Raw genomic sequence first — 15,848 nt, 5'->3', positions numbered from 1 at the left:
CACCCCAGAACCACACCCTCGGCTAGAGCACTCACCCCGCTCACCACCCCAACCCCCTGCCCCACTCTGGAGCCTCCTCCCACACTCTGAACTCCTAATTTCTGGCCCCACCCCAGAGCCCTCACCCCCACCCGCACCTCAACCACCAATTTTATGAGCATTCATGGCCCACCATACAATTTCTATACCCAGATGTGGCCCTCGGGCCAAAAGGTTTGCCCACCCCTGTTCTAGTACAAACATTTTACATTATTTCAGTTGTTGGAGTCAATATTTGTATATAAATTTATAATTATTAATGTGAGATAATGGAAACTTTGTGAGGGACAAAGGCAAATTTGGGGTCATTAATGTCAGTAGTTAATAAATTTACATTCACATCCATTAATGAACTTTAATTCTCAATAGATCTTTGAAAACTCAATCTTGCCCTCTTGTGGCACAGAAATATAACACAAGTACACAGTGCTTCATTTAGTCTAAATTAAAAATAAAAGAGCCAAAAGATGTTTTTATCAAAGAGTGCATATATTTCTTCTTAATGTGTTTTGCTTTTTTTTCAGATTTGCAGTGTAAATTACAAACAAGTCATATAATTTAGGCACAAGTAAAATACTAAGGTATATTTTCTCTTCTATATTTACTAATTACACTTGTCAGAGAGCAGCAGATAAGGAAAATTTAGAAAACTATTTTGTATATTTCACCCTTTTTCATCACTAACAGTGTATATATAGATTATAGGAGACAGATGAGAGCAGGGCCGGCTCTAGACCCCAGCACGCCAAGGCGGCAGGCGGCTCAGGTGGACCTCCCGCAGGCATGCCTGCGAATGCTCCACCGGAGCCGCGGGACCAGCGGACCCTCCGCAGGCACGTCTGCAGGAGGTCCACTGGAGCCGCGGGACCGGCGACCAGCAGAGTGCCCCCCGCAGCCTGCCGCCCTGCTTGGGGCGGCACAATTGCTAGAGCCGCCCCTGGATGAGAGAGACCTGTTAGATCACTGATGCCATCCACCTATTTATATAGGACAGAGAGATACACTTGAGATCAGGCTCATTTAATTTCTTCAGACATCTCATAGAATCATAGAATTCAAGATCAGAAGGGACCATTATGATCATCTAGTCTGACCTCCTGCAAGATGCAGGCCACATAAGCCAATCCACCCACTCCTTAAGCAAGCGACCCTTGCTCCATGCTTCGGAGGAAGGCGAAAAACCTCCAGGGCCACTGCCAATCTACCCTGGAGGAAAATTCCTTCCCGACCCCAAATATGGCGGTCAGCTGAACCCCAAGCATGCGGGCAAGACTCTCCAGCTATACCCTCTGGAAAAAGGCTAACAATATCCTATCATTGACCCATTGTACTAATTACCAATGTGGCACTTAATTGACCTATTGACTAAGCCCGTTATCCTATCATACCATCGCCTCCATAAACTTATCCAGCTTAATCTTAAAGTCATGGAGGTCCTTCGCCCCCACTGTTTCCCTCGGTAGGCTGTTCCAGAATTGCACTCCTCTGATGGTTAGAAACCTTCGTCTAATTTCAAGCCTAAATTTCCTGACTGGCAATTTGTATCCATTTGTCCTCGTGTCCACATTAGCACTGAGCTGAAATAATTCCTCTCCTTCCCTGGTATTTATCCCTCTGATATATTTAAAGAGTGCAATCATATCTCCTCTTATCCTTCTTTTGGTTAAGGAAAACAAACCGAGCTCCTCAAGTCTCCTTTCATACGACAGGCTTTCCATTCCTCGGATCATTCTAGCGGCCCTTCTTTGTACCCTTTCCAGTTTGAGTTCATCCTTCTTAAACATGGGAGACCAAAACTGCACACAATACTCCAAATGAGGTCTCACCAACGCCTTATATAACGGGACTAGCACCTCCTTGTCTCTACTAGAAATACCTCGCCTAATGCATCCCAAGACCGCATTAGCTTTTTTAACAGCCACATCACATTGCCTACTCATAGTCATCCTACGATCAACCAGGACTCCTAGGTCCTTCTCCTCCTCCGTTACTTCCAACTGGTGCGTCCCCAGCTTATAACTAAAGTTCTTGTTAGTCATCCCTAAATGCATAACCTTACACTTCTCACTATTGAATTTCATCCTGTTACTAATACACCAGTTTACAAGGTCATCCAAATCTCCCTGGAGGATATCCCGATCCTTTTCCGAATTGGCAATACCTCCCAACTTCATGTCATCCGCAAACTTTATCAGCCCACTCCTACTTTTGGTTCCGAGGTCAGCGATAAATAGATTAAATAAAATCGGACCCAAAACCGAATCTTGAGGAACTCCACTGGTAACCCCCCTCCAACCTGACAGTTCACCCTTCAATACGACCCTCTGCAGTCTCCCCTTTAACCAGCTCCTTATCCACCTCTGGATTTTCATTTCAATCCCCATCTTTTCCAATTTAACCAGTAATTCCTCATGCGGTACCGTATCAAACGCCTTACTGAAATCTAGATATATTAGATCCACCGCATTTCCCTTGTCTAAAAAATCTGTTACTTTCTCAAAGAAGGAGATCAGGTAACCATAACCCCTGCAGTCTACGACTGGCAAATAATCACTAGTCTGGCATGAATGAAGCAGTAGTAAAATGGCTGTTTGTTCCGCTGTTGGGACAGTCACAGTTCAGTTTGGCAATGTAAATAGACAATTCCGCATTTGGTCTCTGTTTCAGGTTACATCTGAGCAGGCTTTGGGTGCAGATAGCATTCCTGCCTTCTGTATCCAGGCTGCCAAGTTCCAAAATTCAGAAGCTGGACCATGGAGCAGCATCAGTACCAGTAAAGTCTCCAGGATGCAAAATGGCCACTGTGACCCTACAAAACAGGAGATTATGGGGGTTTTTTGGCTTTAAAAAAAAGTCTATAATCCTCTATGGAAGTGGAGATAAAATTTGCTTTTGGCACAGTCATCTGCTGCTGTGTGACTGTGGGACAGCTGCCTAAAAATGTTTCAATCAAAGGGCAATGCTAAAAGATGGTTAGGCAGAGTGAGAGGTGGATTTGGGGCAAATCAACAATCATTTTTCCTTAAACTGAAGCGACAGATATATAGTAATTTATTTAGTACTATTGTCCACTTTCAAATATTGCTCCAGTCAGCTGAGCAAGTAAAACAAAATTCAGCAATGAACCCTGTACCATAGATGGAATCCATAAGTGGGGGAAAAAGCAGGCAATTAAATATACTATTTTACCACTGAACTATCTTATTTCATTCAAGACATTTTTCACAAGCTTATTAACCTTTGTAAATGCCATCTCCATCACACTTCAGTACCCTCTCTCCTTAGTAAGAAATAATGTCTCATCAGACTAATGGATGCAGATCTGATGGAAACAACTTCCAACCTAGTCCAATGTGTCCCTTGGAAAAATGTTCCACACAACTGCCAGATTCTCTCTTATCAGGAACAAGCAAAACAAATTAATTTTTCAAAAGTCATGCCATCAAATGTGGACACACAGCACACTTACACTGGGCCCAGTCTGTTTCCTCTTAAAGAGCAGCTGGAAATACAGCTATAAACCATTACATTTTGCATTTTCCAGTGTTTATGCCAGAGAAGAATCCTTTCTTTCCTGAAATTATTTCTTTTGCTGATTTTACTGCTCATGAAAGATGTCAAATTGAAGCCTTGTAGATTGAAGGCCTCCATTTATCTATCTACCAAGCAGGGACACTAAAGAGAGTAGCAAGGCAGATTTTTTTGCCCACACACTTCCTCCATGAGACTCCAACCAACCCAGGAGAGACAATTCAGTCTCCAAGGACATTTAATCCATTTCCCCTCCTGAAACTGCCAGCAAAAAGGGAAATTAACATGAACTGTGGAGATGATTTTGTGCTGTTGACACTTCAAGAGAATCCAAACTTTGACCACCAATGTTTTTCACATGGCACACCAAGCAGACATCAGCTGGTTACAACTTTTTGTCAGCAGCTGTCCTGGGCAGAATTCAGAACACCAACAGACAACAAAACAGCCCTTGTCCCATTACCAATTGTTAGACTATTCAGTAGCCCATCCTTGTGAAATCCCTTAAGTGTATAACTATAAACAAACACTGGCTACTTCACGCACTCTCTCAAAATCATTGCCTTACTCTGCTGCTGAACTAAACAAAAATCCAATCCACCAACCTGGTATAATCACTTATAAAAAAAACCCATAAGATATAGTAACTAGCTATACCTCCATCTATAGTATTTGGTATTTTCTTTCTCTGACTGGCCAAAAGGCTAATCCTCACAGCAGCTGTTACTACTCCAGTACAGCATGAATGTTAATTTAACTTCTCATGGATCTAGTCTAATAAATTCTGTTGTTGTTTCAAGCACTTCTGTGAATTAAAATGAATGTTGGGTTGCCATCCAAATGCATGAACAGGTCTGAAGTGGCTTTTAGGCATATAGCCAAATAACTTCCCAATCCCCTTATAGGGTATAGCTCTCACTCCAGAGATCTTCCTAGCAAAAGTTGAAAGACAGCCTCTTTTCCATTTCCTCAAAACTATGTTTTAATTTTCTTAGCATCATTCAAATAAATTAAACACAATAATTACATTATAACAACAGTAAGAACCAAGTTCTCCACTGTCAGGGGCGGCTCTACAGTTTTGGCCGCCCCAAGCAGTCATGCGCGGGAGGCGCCCCGGAGCCGCGGACCTCCCGCGGGCATGACTGCAGAGGGTCCGCTGGTCCCGCGTGGCCCGGCTGGACCCCCGCGGCTGCGGACGGTTCGCGGATCCCGCGGCTCCGCTTGAGCTGCCGCAGTCATGGCTGCGGGAGGTCCAGCCGAGCCGCGGGACGAGCGCCCCCTCCGCAGTCATGCCTGCGGCAGGTCCCGGGGCTCCGGTGGACCTCCCGCAGGCATGACTGCGGCAGGTCCGCCGGCGCAGCCTGCCGCCCCCTAGATTTGGCCGCCCTAGGCACCAGCTTGTTTTGCTGGTGCCTAGAGCCGCCCCTGTCCACTGTTACACTCTCCTAACCCCAGTGATTTCACTTGATTTGTATCAGTGTAACTGATATAACATATATTTTAAAATGTTGCTTAATTTCAGCCTAACTACAATCAAGACACGCTTTAAAACTTTTTCTCCCAAAATTTTAATTCTCATTTTTCAGGAGGCATGCAAAGAATTAAGGCAGAATTAACAAAGCACTTAAGCACATGCTAATTTTAAGCCACTTGGAAGTTAATAGAAATTAAGCATATACTTAATTTTAATCATGCACTTGGGTATTTTGCTGGTTTGTGGCTTTAATCTGTGTGACTGAAAGATAGAGGAGGAATTATGAAGGCTGGCTGTGGCATTTGGTGGCATGCAGTTTGTCTATTTCCATCTTTACTCTTGCTGAGTGTACAGTGATTATCAGCAGAGAACAGGAGTGTGAACCTATGTACCTTAGGAAAAAGCTTGTGCAGTGCTTTAAGATCTACAGATGAAGAGCACTATGTAAGAGCAGTTAGTAATGTTATAATAGTTTAGCTAATAGGGAGTTCTCTTCAGTTTAGGTGGTAGAGGCCTATGATTTTGGAGCAGACGGTATTTCTATTATAGTGTGAATTGAGTATACTAAGTAAGAAGTCCATAAAGACATTGGTAGAAATAGGCAAAGGTTCGGCAACCTTTCAGAAGTGGTGTGCCGAGTCTTCATTTATTCCCTCTGATTTAAGGTTTTGCGTGCCAGTAATACATTTTAATGTTTTTAGACGGTTTCTTTTTATGTCTATAATATATAACTAAACTATTGGTGTATGTAAAGTAAATAAGGTTTTTAAAATGATTAAGAAGCTTCATTTAAAATTAAATTAAAATGCAGAGCCCCCAGACCGGTGGCCAGGACCTGAGCAGCGTGAGTGCCACTGAAAATCAGCTCGCGGCACGCGTGCCATAGGTTGCCTACCCCTGAAGTAGGCAATGAAATGTGCTGTCCCTTTAAAAATGGATTGCAAAGGTTGAATGGCAGGTCATTGGCTTCTTACTGACATTCCAGAAGGGGAAAACCTAGCAACAAGTGAAAGGGTACTACAGTAAATCTAGCATGAGATGAAAGCTGAAAAGAAAAATAATGGTACAGCAAGGAAAACCAAGATAGATAGAAAAAGTACATGCAGATTGAGAGAAGCAGCTATAAAGTTCCAGAGTTCAGGGCATTTAGAAGTAAAGCTAGAAACAACATTTTATCAAGAAGTAGTTTTAATCAAAGAACAGAGGGAGGAGCTGAAATATAAAATTGCTTCTCACAACAAATTTTTTGGCAGCCTCAGAGTGTGGCCACCAATTTTTGCTGGTGGCCACTCTTACAATTTTTCCTACAATACTTAATTAACTTTAGGAAAAACAAATAAATATGCACATATACATGTCCAAGTGCCGACCCATCTCTCTGTCCCTGTCTCCCACAGCCCTTCAGCCAGAGCCTGCCCCGGAGAAGGTGGGTCGGGAACTCACTGGATGCCTGTGGAGTCCCAGGTTCCCTGTGCCGCAGCAAGGTGGGAGCAGGGGAGTGCCCTGGCGACTGAATGCCACAGCCACCTCCACTCACAAGAGCCACCTGTGGTGGCACGCACACTGGCCCCTTCTGTCTCCAGAGGTGCTGCCCGGAGCCCCTGAGGAGGCTGCATGGTTCTAGACAGAAGGGATAGTTCAGTGGTTTGAGCATTAGCCTGCTAAACCCAGGGTTGAGAGTTTAATCCTTGAAGGGGCCATGTAGGGATCTGGGGCAAAATCGGTACTTAGTCCTGCTAGTGAAGGCAGGAGGCTGGACTTGATGACCCTTTGGGGTTCCTTCTAGCTCTATGAGATAGGTATATCTCCATTTATTATTATTAGGGCATCAATCCCTGCTGGCGGCACCAGCGCAAACACCCTGATGACACATCTTGCTGCCCTTGTTAACAGCTATTCAGGAGCAACAGCTGGGTGATGCAGGGAGGGGCTGCTGCTGCTTTCTGGGAGGGGAGACTGAGGTTACCCTTAAGGAGGGGTAACTGCCCATGGGGGCTGTGACTTGAGCTGTTCATGGGCAGAGAAGCAATTTTATATTTCAGCTCCTCCCTCTGTGCTTTGATTAAAACTACTTCTTGATAAAATTGTGCCCCTCTACTATCAATGTATGCAGATTGGGGGAGACAATGCCCACTCCCCCGTGCTCCTCCCCAATCTCTGTCCATGCTTTAGAGGCTGTTGTGGCCGCAAAAAAGTCCACTGGTGGCAGCATTTGAGAAATGCTGAGTGTTTAAGATATTTAAGCAATAAGGAGGGAAAATTAGGGCAGATGCCTGAAAATCTTCAACAAGTGACATCTTTAGGAATCATTGGCAAGACTGCAGACTGGAACAGCTACCACACCACCACTTCAGTATCATGAGGATTAAATTGTTACCATTTAAAGAACTGGCCAGGCAATTAAAGCAACCTACGTTTACAAACTGGATTTAACATGAAGCCCAAGGGATAATATCTAATTCGATGTAATGTTAATTTATTATGCTGTGCCTCACAGTTTCAGAGGAACTATGCCCCTCAAGCAGATGTGACCTTAGTTCAGCACCTGCAGTTTTGCTTTCTCCCAGGACTATGACAGGGTTATCAGAGACCAGCCAGCCCTCACAAAGCAGGATAGATTTACTTTTAGGACAAAAGCATTAGAGAAATGTAGTATATATGTGTAGGTATTTGCTAGGTAAGATCTAAGTAAGACATAGGTATAAGTTAGAACACTAATGCAAAATAACCCTACAGGTCTCAAAGCCTGTAAGGCAACAGCTTAGCCAAATTGAAGCATAAGGCCCTAAAGCCTTAGCATAAGTAGCAACAAGGAATAACCCTGGGGCACAAGAGAAAGTGCTGTAATAAACACATATGATTGCTGATAGGTAATTGCAGAATATCAGTTTATGCTAGTTTTGAATATTTTAGGATAGGAACATCAGAAGATGTTCAACTTCAAGAATGTTATGGTAACAACTGACATGTATGATAATGACCTAGAGGTAAATGACATATTAACCTATAAGAAAAGAGCACTCCAACATTATGAGGGTGAGGAAGTTTAGATACAGACTGAGGAGGCTTATCATCCTTATGAATATTAATGGTAGCCAGAGAACCTTATAATACAGCTATCCATGGCTCCAGCCATTGGGATCTTCTTGGCTTGCCAGAGACAGGACCACTTGGGGATCACCTGTCTCATCAATCCTAGGAATGGTGTCAGTATACAAATGCTCTGATGGGAGATGTAATGATCATTTTGTACTATCTCTACGTACTTTGCTGGGTTACAGTGTTTGTAATTTTGCTGACTATACTAATAAAAATATTACAAGGATAGAAGGCCTTTCCCTACTGTGACTGTCTCTCTCATGCACACTTGAATCCTTGTAATAACTAATACTTCTGATTATGAGGCAGAACCCTGTCAAAACTTCAAAGTGTAAATTGGGATTCCTAACTGATCAATATAATTAATTGGACATCACTAGATTAGGAACAGAAGATGTATCATAAAACAATAAAAGATTTATACGCTTGCTAAGAGACTCCACACACAGTTTTCCACACAGAGATGCTGCAAGGTTCTAAAGTCCTTCAAACCCTTCCAGAAGGGTTTTCCCTCGTGGTTAATTCAAGTTAGTTCATGTCAGTTTGTTCAAGCTGTCCTCATTATTTGTCTCTGTGGCCTTGAACCTGGTCTAAGTCAGTAGATGCATGTCATCCCAGGTGCTGCTACTTGTCTGGAGTTGTTTACCTGTCCCAGGTTCTGCAGTAGGTACCCCATACTGATATTAGTTCCTGGAGGGAGATCAGTAATTCATCTCAGGAAGCCAGTATACATTCTCTGTATCACAGACACACAAACCTTTATGAAGTTGATAACTATCTCAAAGATACTGTATGTGTCTGTAATATGTCAGAGATAAAGTGGGTGAGGTTGCATCTTTTTCTGGACTAACTTCTGTTTGTGAAAGAGACAAGCTTTCAAGCTACACAGACCTGAAGAAGAGCTCTGTGTATTGTCTCTTACACCAACAGAATCTGGTCCAATAAAAGTTATTACCTCATCCATCTCGTCTCTCCAATATCCTGGGATCAACATGGCTACAACAACTTCATAATATGTCACATTTTGCACTGTTATTAGGAGAGGAGGGAATGGCATTTGGTATATTATTTTTAAGTTCTGGGGAAAGGCCTATATTGTTAACACTTTTATTTTCTCCCTTTCTTTTCCTTAATAAAACCATTTTATCCTCCAACTGAACAATTCTTGAGTGCATCAGTTCATGTTCTCTCATTTCATTGGTGGTGTAATTGAAAGAGAGAGGAAGATATGTCCACCACACTATTCCCTATTTCACAGGTCATGAGATGTAGAAGTTAAAAGGAGTAAAGCAAACCTGGTGCTAGAATCTGCTTTGTTCAGGATGCAGGTTTCCAAGATCATGGGTTAAGATGATTGGAGGTTAGCAGATATCGCTGTTCAATTTACAGAAGATAAAGACAGCTAGTCACTTGGTCTGGAGAGTAGGGATGGTAAGTAACCATACTCTTTAGCTGCTTAGTGCCTAATGCCCAGGATAGCTATTTCAGGGGGAAAGAGTCATCATTTTGTGTAGGACTCAGGGTTTTTTTAAAAAATTGAATGGGATGTGCAAAAGCCCACACTCTAGACAGCACAAACTTGTCTGTACGCTGCTGCCAGAAGTGCATGCATTTTGATAGTGAATTGGGGCCTAAAGATAAAAGGCAGTTAGACATTTCTCTATGGACATTAAGGTCCAGTTTTATGTCCATATGTATTTTTACCTGCTCTAGTATAGCAGTGTTTTGGGGAACATGTTGGGCAGAAGCAGACATGGACACAGTGCAGTTCACTCTGATAATCACCAGCTGGTGAAATGTGGAGAAACTCCGAGGCACTGAAAGAAAAACAGCAGAAAAAAATCAGAGCAACCAGCTCTACTCCATAAGAAGGAAGCCAGTGCTACAGAACTTTTAAAGCTGGTCAATAATTATATTTTAAAGGAAATAATTTTAAGACCTATTAACATACATATTTTGATTTTTTTCTACTAGATCATAATATTTTATATGCTATGCAAAGAACCAGCCATCTAGTAGAGAGACTGCACCCCTAACATATGATGTAAAGAGGGAAATAAAGTGGTTAAAGCAATAGTGCCTTCTTAATTTTATGAATACCATCTCAAATTTTCTTCTCTGATACATGGTCAAACTCAGAAGACAAACTCAGAAAACGAGGAAGGCACCAAACCAGCTAGTCAGATGGAAATTGTACCATATTACAAGTTCCACAAATATGATGTATAGTAGAATATAAATTAATAACAGAAACCTGTAAATTTAATCTCCTATTTTCATTTTTCCTTTGAAACACTCTACTACAGAAGACAGAAAAGTAGACAGACAGTGGCTCTAGCCTGGTCATTTAAGTATGAAATTAAGAAAGAAGACCATACTTTTAGATATTTATAATTTTTATGGATACTCACCTTCTTTGTCACACATAGTTAAGATGCCAAGACAACAAGAGGCCACAGCATAAGAGGACCAAGCAGCTACCCAAGGTGAAAACTATGCCAAGTCCAATTCTTTAGGAATAAGGTAGGATTTGTAGAACATGGATTACTTTGTGACAATAAAATCCATGTTTTGTCTTCTCTCTCCTTTTCTTTTACCTACCTAAACTCATCAGCCTGCCAACCATGAAACAGACTCTGCCATTTCACCTACTGTAAGCATACTATTAAAAACATAATGTCCCTTTTTCTTCCCCCTCCTCTCTCCTAGATGATGTAATTCCTTCTGTGCCATGATGCCAACAAGAGACAGCAACCCATCACACTAGTGGGAGAAGACCCAAGCCAGCTAATGAAAATAGAACCTATTCAAATAACATTTTGTGTAAGTCACAGGTTGTATTAAAATGAAAACAACACACATTTTAACAGTTTTTCGCTGTTTCATGTCTTTTAATCCTCAAGCCAATTATGCTTCTAGGAAACAGGATCAGCCACATAAAGAATTCTGTAAATCTGATATTACTGAGGGATACAATTTTATTTGTTTTTAAATATTGTTGGCATTTATGACTTTCTCTTTCTAAAGACTAAATACCACGGGCTGCATGGAGGGCATAAGAAGACTAAAACCATCACAAGTCAGAAAGCTACTCGCTCCTTCCAGAAAAGAGAAGAAAACTGGTATCTCAACTCAAGAGACATTCTTTCCTAAGGAAATTGATTTTTAAGTCATTAACATACATGATTAATTTGCCCATTTCTTTGGAATTATACCTTCCTATGTGCCAGACAGAGAGCTTGCCATTTAGGATATGGATTTATCCCCTGATAGGTCATGAAAGTCTCAAATTCGTAAAGAAAACAATAGCATTTTAATATTATGTAAATTACTACAGAATTTCCCCCTCTCAGGCAGATAGTCAAGCTCAGAACAAGATAAATAACGATACCAGAAGCTGATTATGAGGGAACCAGATAAAATAGCCAGCAAGAAAATTATGCCACATCACATTTTCTGTATATATGACACTAGTTATGGAATATGGATTAGTTAGTGTCAGCAACATTCAAGTTTTAGTCACCTTTTCTTTTCCATTTTAACCATTCCACTGCATCCGCTAGCAAATCTACCAACTAGGAGACATCCTCCATCCCTTTAATAGGATCTGTAATGTGATTAGGAAAGAAAATAGTGAGGCAAATAATTCCATTCACTTTTAAACAAAGTCCCTATTGAAGGATATGTGGCACTTTGCTTAAAAATAAATGGGGCATGATGTTGTTAATATTTCTTAATTTTATGCGGATTTTAGATTTTTCCCTGCCTCACCGTCATGCTCCCAATTTAGGAAGCCAGAAACAACTTCTCAAACCAATTGCACAGGATCTCAACCAGAGAGCCAGAAAGAGAAACACTTGAACATTTCCAAATCAAAAGGAGTATTTTTGAAATTTGTGTTCTGTGAAAAGTTTGATGTTGTGGCTTTTTTTGTCTGGATGAAAACAATTTTCAAAATACTGGAGTTTCCCAGAGTGTGGAAATTCTGTTTGTTGATCAGCTCTGTAAGGTATGATTTGTAGAATGTGGATTATTTTCAAGAAAATAATTGATATTTTAATTGACTCTTCTTTTCTTATTTTTTTCCATCCTAGTTTATCAAACAAGCAAGTCTGCTGTCCATATGAGACTGCCATATCAGATTTGGTAAGTATGTTATTATTGTAAACACAATGCATTTACAATGTCTGTTGTAATGTTTTCTTTGATTTTTTTTTAAACAAATTAAGTTGAAGCATTTTCCTTTTTTCCCCAATGTAACCCATGTGCCTAATAGGGAGATATCTCTTTAAGAGACCCATTAGGGGAAGGTAGAGTGAGTTGTGTCTAGGTCATTGTTGCTAGGCAGATTAAGCATGCCACATCCAGAAGCTTCTGGAATTGGGTGTGGTAGTTTTGGGTATGCTCCAACAGGTTCCCTGTTGCTGGGTCAAGGCCAGCTGCTTTGCAAAAGGCCATGTGCCCTGTGTGAGTTGGGAGAAGCTGAGTCCAGGAGCAGAAAGCAGGCTGTTGTCCACAACTCTGAAATATTTTGCAGCAGGTTAGTGATATTGTTACCCTCTAACAGGAAAGCATGGGCAATGCTAATTATAGCAAGGGGAAATTGGGAGGGGGAAATAACTTATTTTTTAATTGTATGCTTTGAATGTTGTTTTGATTTTAGCCAAACAGTTCTAGTTAAATTGTCTCAACTAGTCTGAGTCACCAACTTTTCTTTAAATGTAGTAATGGGGAAAGAGTCATTTATATTTTGCTAATCTCAGTTTTGTATTTTCTTGTAACAGGGTTTTCTTTAAATCTATACACTTAACTGAGTGTTTGATTAATCAGTTAGTTGACTGGCTAGCAATGATTTCAGCAGAGGAAGAGTCTGCATGGATTCCAGTTGAAGATACCTACAAGCAAGTGGAGGGAAGATGTTGTTTTAGACTCAGCAGACTGTACAGATTTGGTGATGAAAGCCTCTAACTGAGACTTAGGTGAACAAAACCTAAGCTTTTGGGAACTTTCAGTTTTTTCTCACTATTTCTGTGGGGACTGTTCAGATCTTAATTTTTCTTTGTTTATATATAACTGTGAAGGTAATGTCAGTAGATTATAAAATAGGCATGTCATGCTGTAAAAATTAGATTATAAAATCTTATGATAAAGAAACATTATTTAAATAAATTCATTTTAGTTCCTTTGGGACTTGAATGTGGGGAGATTGACCCTGTGCAATCCTTGCTGAAAACACTGGTCTACAATTTTTGAGAAGTCGTCTGCTTCAGAGATAAAATGTGGTATCTATTATGTATTTTGATGTGCTGAATTCAAATATGACAATTAAAACAACTGATTGGCTACTGTTTCTAAGATATTTAAGTTTTTACATTTTATGTCTATGTATATCGTGTAGATAGTAGAGTTTTAATCATAAATTGTAAACCTACGTCTTTTCATGTGTTTATGGTTGCTTTACATGATAATATTTCACCTGTCCTGTTTATGTAACACTTTAAAAATCAGCAAAAGGGTTATATAACTAAAATTTATTATGAAACAAAAGGCAAAAAACTATTATGTACATAGTTTAGTCCTATTCAGTGTCTACTTGGAGCTTCTTGGCTTGTCTCTTGTATTCATTAAATGGAGCATCTCTTGTCACTGTCCAGCAATAGTCTGCAAGCATTGATGGGCTCCATTTGCCCTGATAGCGTTTCTCCATTGCAATGTCCTGGTGAAATCGCTTGCCGTGCTCGTCGCTCACTACTCCGCAGTTCAGTGGAAAAAAATCTAGATGAGAGTGCAAAAAATTTATCTTTAGTGACATGTTGCAACCAAGACTTTTGTATGCCTTGAGGAGGTTTTCCACCAACAACCTGTAGTTGTCTGCCTTGTTGTTTCCGAGAAAATTTATTGCCACTAACTGGAAGGCTTTCCATGCCGTCTTTTCCTTGCCACGCAGTGCATGGTCAAATGCATCATCTTGAAGAAGTTCACAAATCTGAGGACCAACAAAGACACCTTCCTTTATCTTAGCTTCACTTAACCTTGGAAATTTTCCACGGAGGTACTTGAAAGCTGCTTGTGTTTTGTCAATGGCCTTGACAAAGTTCTTCATCAGACCCAGCTTGATGTGTAAGGGTGGTAACAAAATCTTCCTTGATTCAACAAGTGGTGGATGCTGAACACTTTTCCTCCCAGGCTCCAATGACTGTCGGAGTGGCCAATCTTTCTTGATGTAGTGGGAATCTCTTGCACGACTATCCCATTCGCAGAGAAAACAGCAGTACTTTGTGTATCCAGTCTGCAGACCAAGCAAGAAAGCAACAACCTTCAAATCGCCACAAAGCTGCCACTGATGTTGGTCATAGTTTATGCACCTCAAAAGTTGTTTCATGTTGTCATAGGTTTCCTTCATATGGACTGCATGACCAACTGGAATTGATGGCAAAACATTGCCATTATGCAGTAAAACAGCTTTAAGACTCATCTTGGATGAATCAATGAACAGTCTCCACTCATCTGGATCGTGAACGATGTTGAGGGCTGCCATCACACCATCGATGTTGTTGCAGGCTACAAGATCACCTTCCATGAAGAAGAATGGGACAAGATCCTTTTGACGGTCACGGAACATGGAAACCCTAGCATCACCTGCCAGGAGATTCCACTGCTGTAGTCTGGAGCCCAACAGCTCTGCCTTACTCTTGGGTAGTTCCAAATCCCTGACAAGGTCATTCAGTTCACCTTGTTTATGAGGTGTGGTTCAGAGGAGGAGGATGGGAGAAAATGTGGGTCCTGTGACATTGATGGTTCAGGACCAGAAGTTTCATCCTCTTCCTCTTCCTCGTCTGACTCAAGTGAGAATGATTCTGGTGCATCAGGAACCGGCAGTCCTTCTCCGTGGGGTACTGGGCGTATAGCTGATGCAATGTTTGGATAATGCACAGTCCACTTTTTCTTCTTTGACACACCTTTTCCGACTGGAGGCACCATGCAGAAGTAACAATTGCTGGTATGATCTGTTGGCTCTCGCCTCATTGGCACTGCAAAAGGCATAGATTTCCTTTTCCTGTTCAACCACTGGTGAAGATTTGTTGCACAAGTGTTGCAGCATATGTGTGGGGCCCACCTCTTGTCCTGATCTCCAATTTTGCAGCCAAAATAAAGGTGATAGGCTTTCTTAACCATAGTGGTTATACTGCGCTTTTGTGATGCAAAAGTCACTTCACCACAAACACAGCAGAAGTTATCTGCACTGTTCACACAAGTACGAGGCATCTTTGCTCACTTTGGCTAAACAGAAATGTCTCCCTTTGCAAAATCAAACACTGACAAACAAGAGAGCACGACACTGTATGATTTCTAGAGCTGATATAGGGCAATTTGTTCAGCAGAGTGATGTAAGCTTCGTTATGATTGCATCATCCATGACTTCTAGGAATAACATGATGCAATTCATATCATGTATGACGCAATACCAGCTTCAGATTGCATCAGGCATTGTTTTGCCTAAAAAGCAAGTACTGTCCAAACCCAGTCATAGATTTATTCATAGATCCAATCAAAGATGTATTTTAGTCATTTCTGGTTTAAATTGAGATCCCTTCCCTTTATAACTCACTTATCCTCCGCCATTCCCAAGTCAAGGATCGTATATACTGACCCAATAGCATAACTTGAAAACTAGAGCCAATCAACAATTTTAGGCATCATT

General features: G+C 41.1%; 1 long non-coding RNA gene across 3 annotated transcripts in view; it reads right to left on the bottom strand.

Annotated features, from left to right (window-relative positions):
* The window catches only part of LOC120371600, a 196,359-nt gene that overhangs the window by 178,668 nt on the left and 1,843 nt on the right, over nucleotides 1-15,848 (bottom strand). The gene's annotated exons all lie outside the window — the stretch shown is intronic.

This window comes from Mauremys reevesii, linkage group 9 (genome assembly GCF_016161935.1).
Source record: "Mauremys reevesii isolate NIE-2019 linkage group 9, ASM1616193v1, whole genome shotgun sequence".
Lineage (NCBI taxonomy): Eukaryota > Metazoa > Chordata > Testudines > Geoemydidae > Mauremys > Mauremys reevesii.
This window is presented reverse-complemented; position numbering and strand designations above follow the sequence as displayed.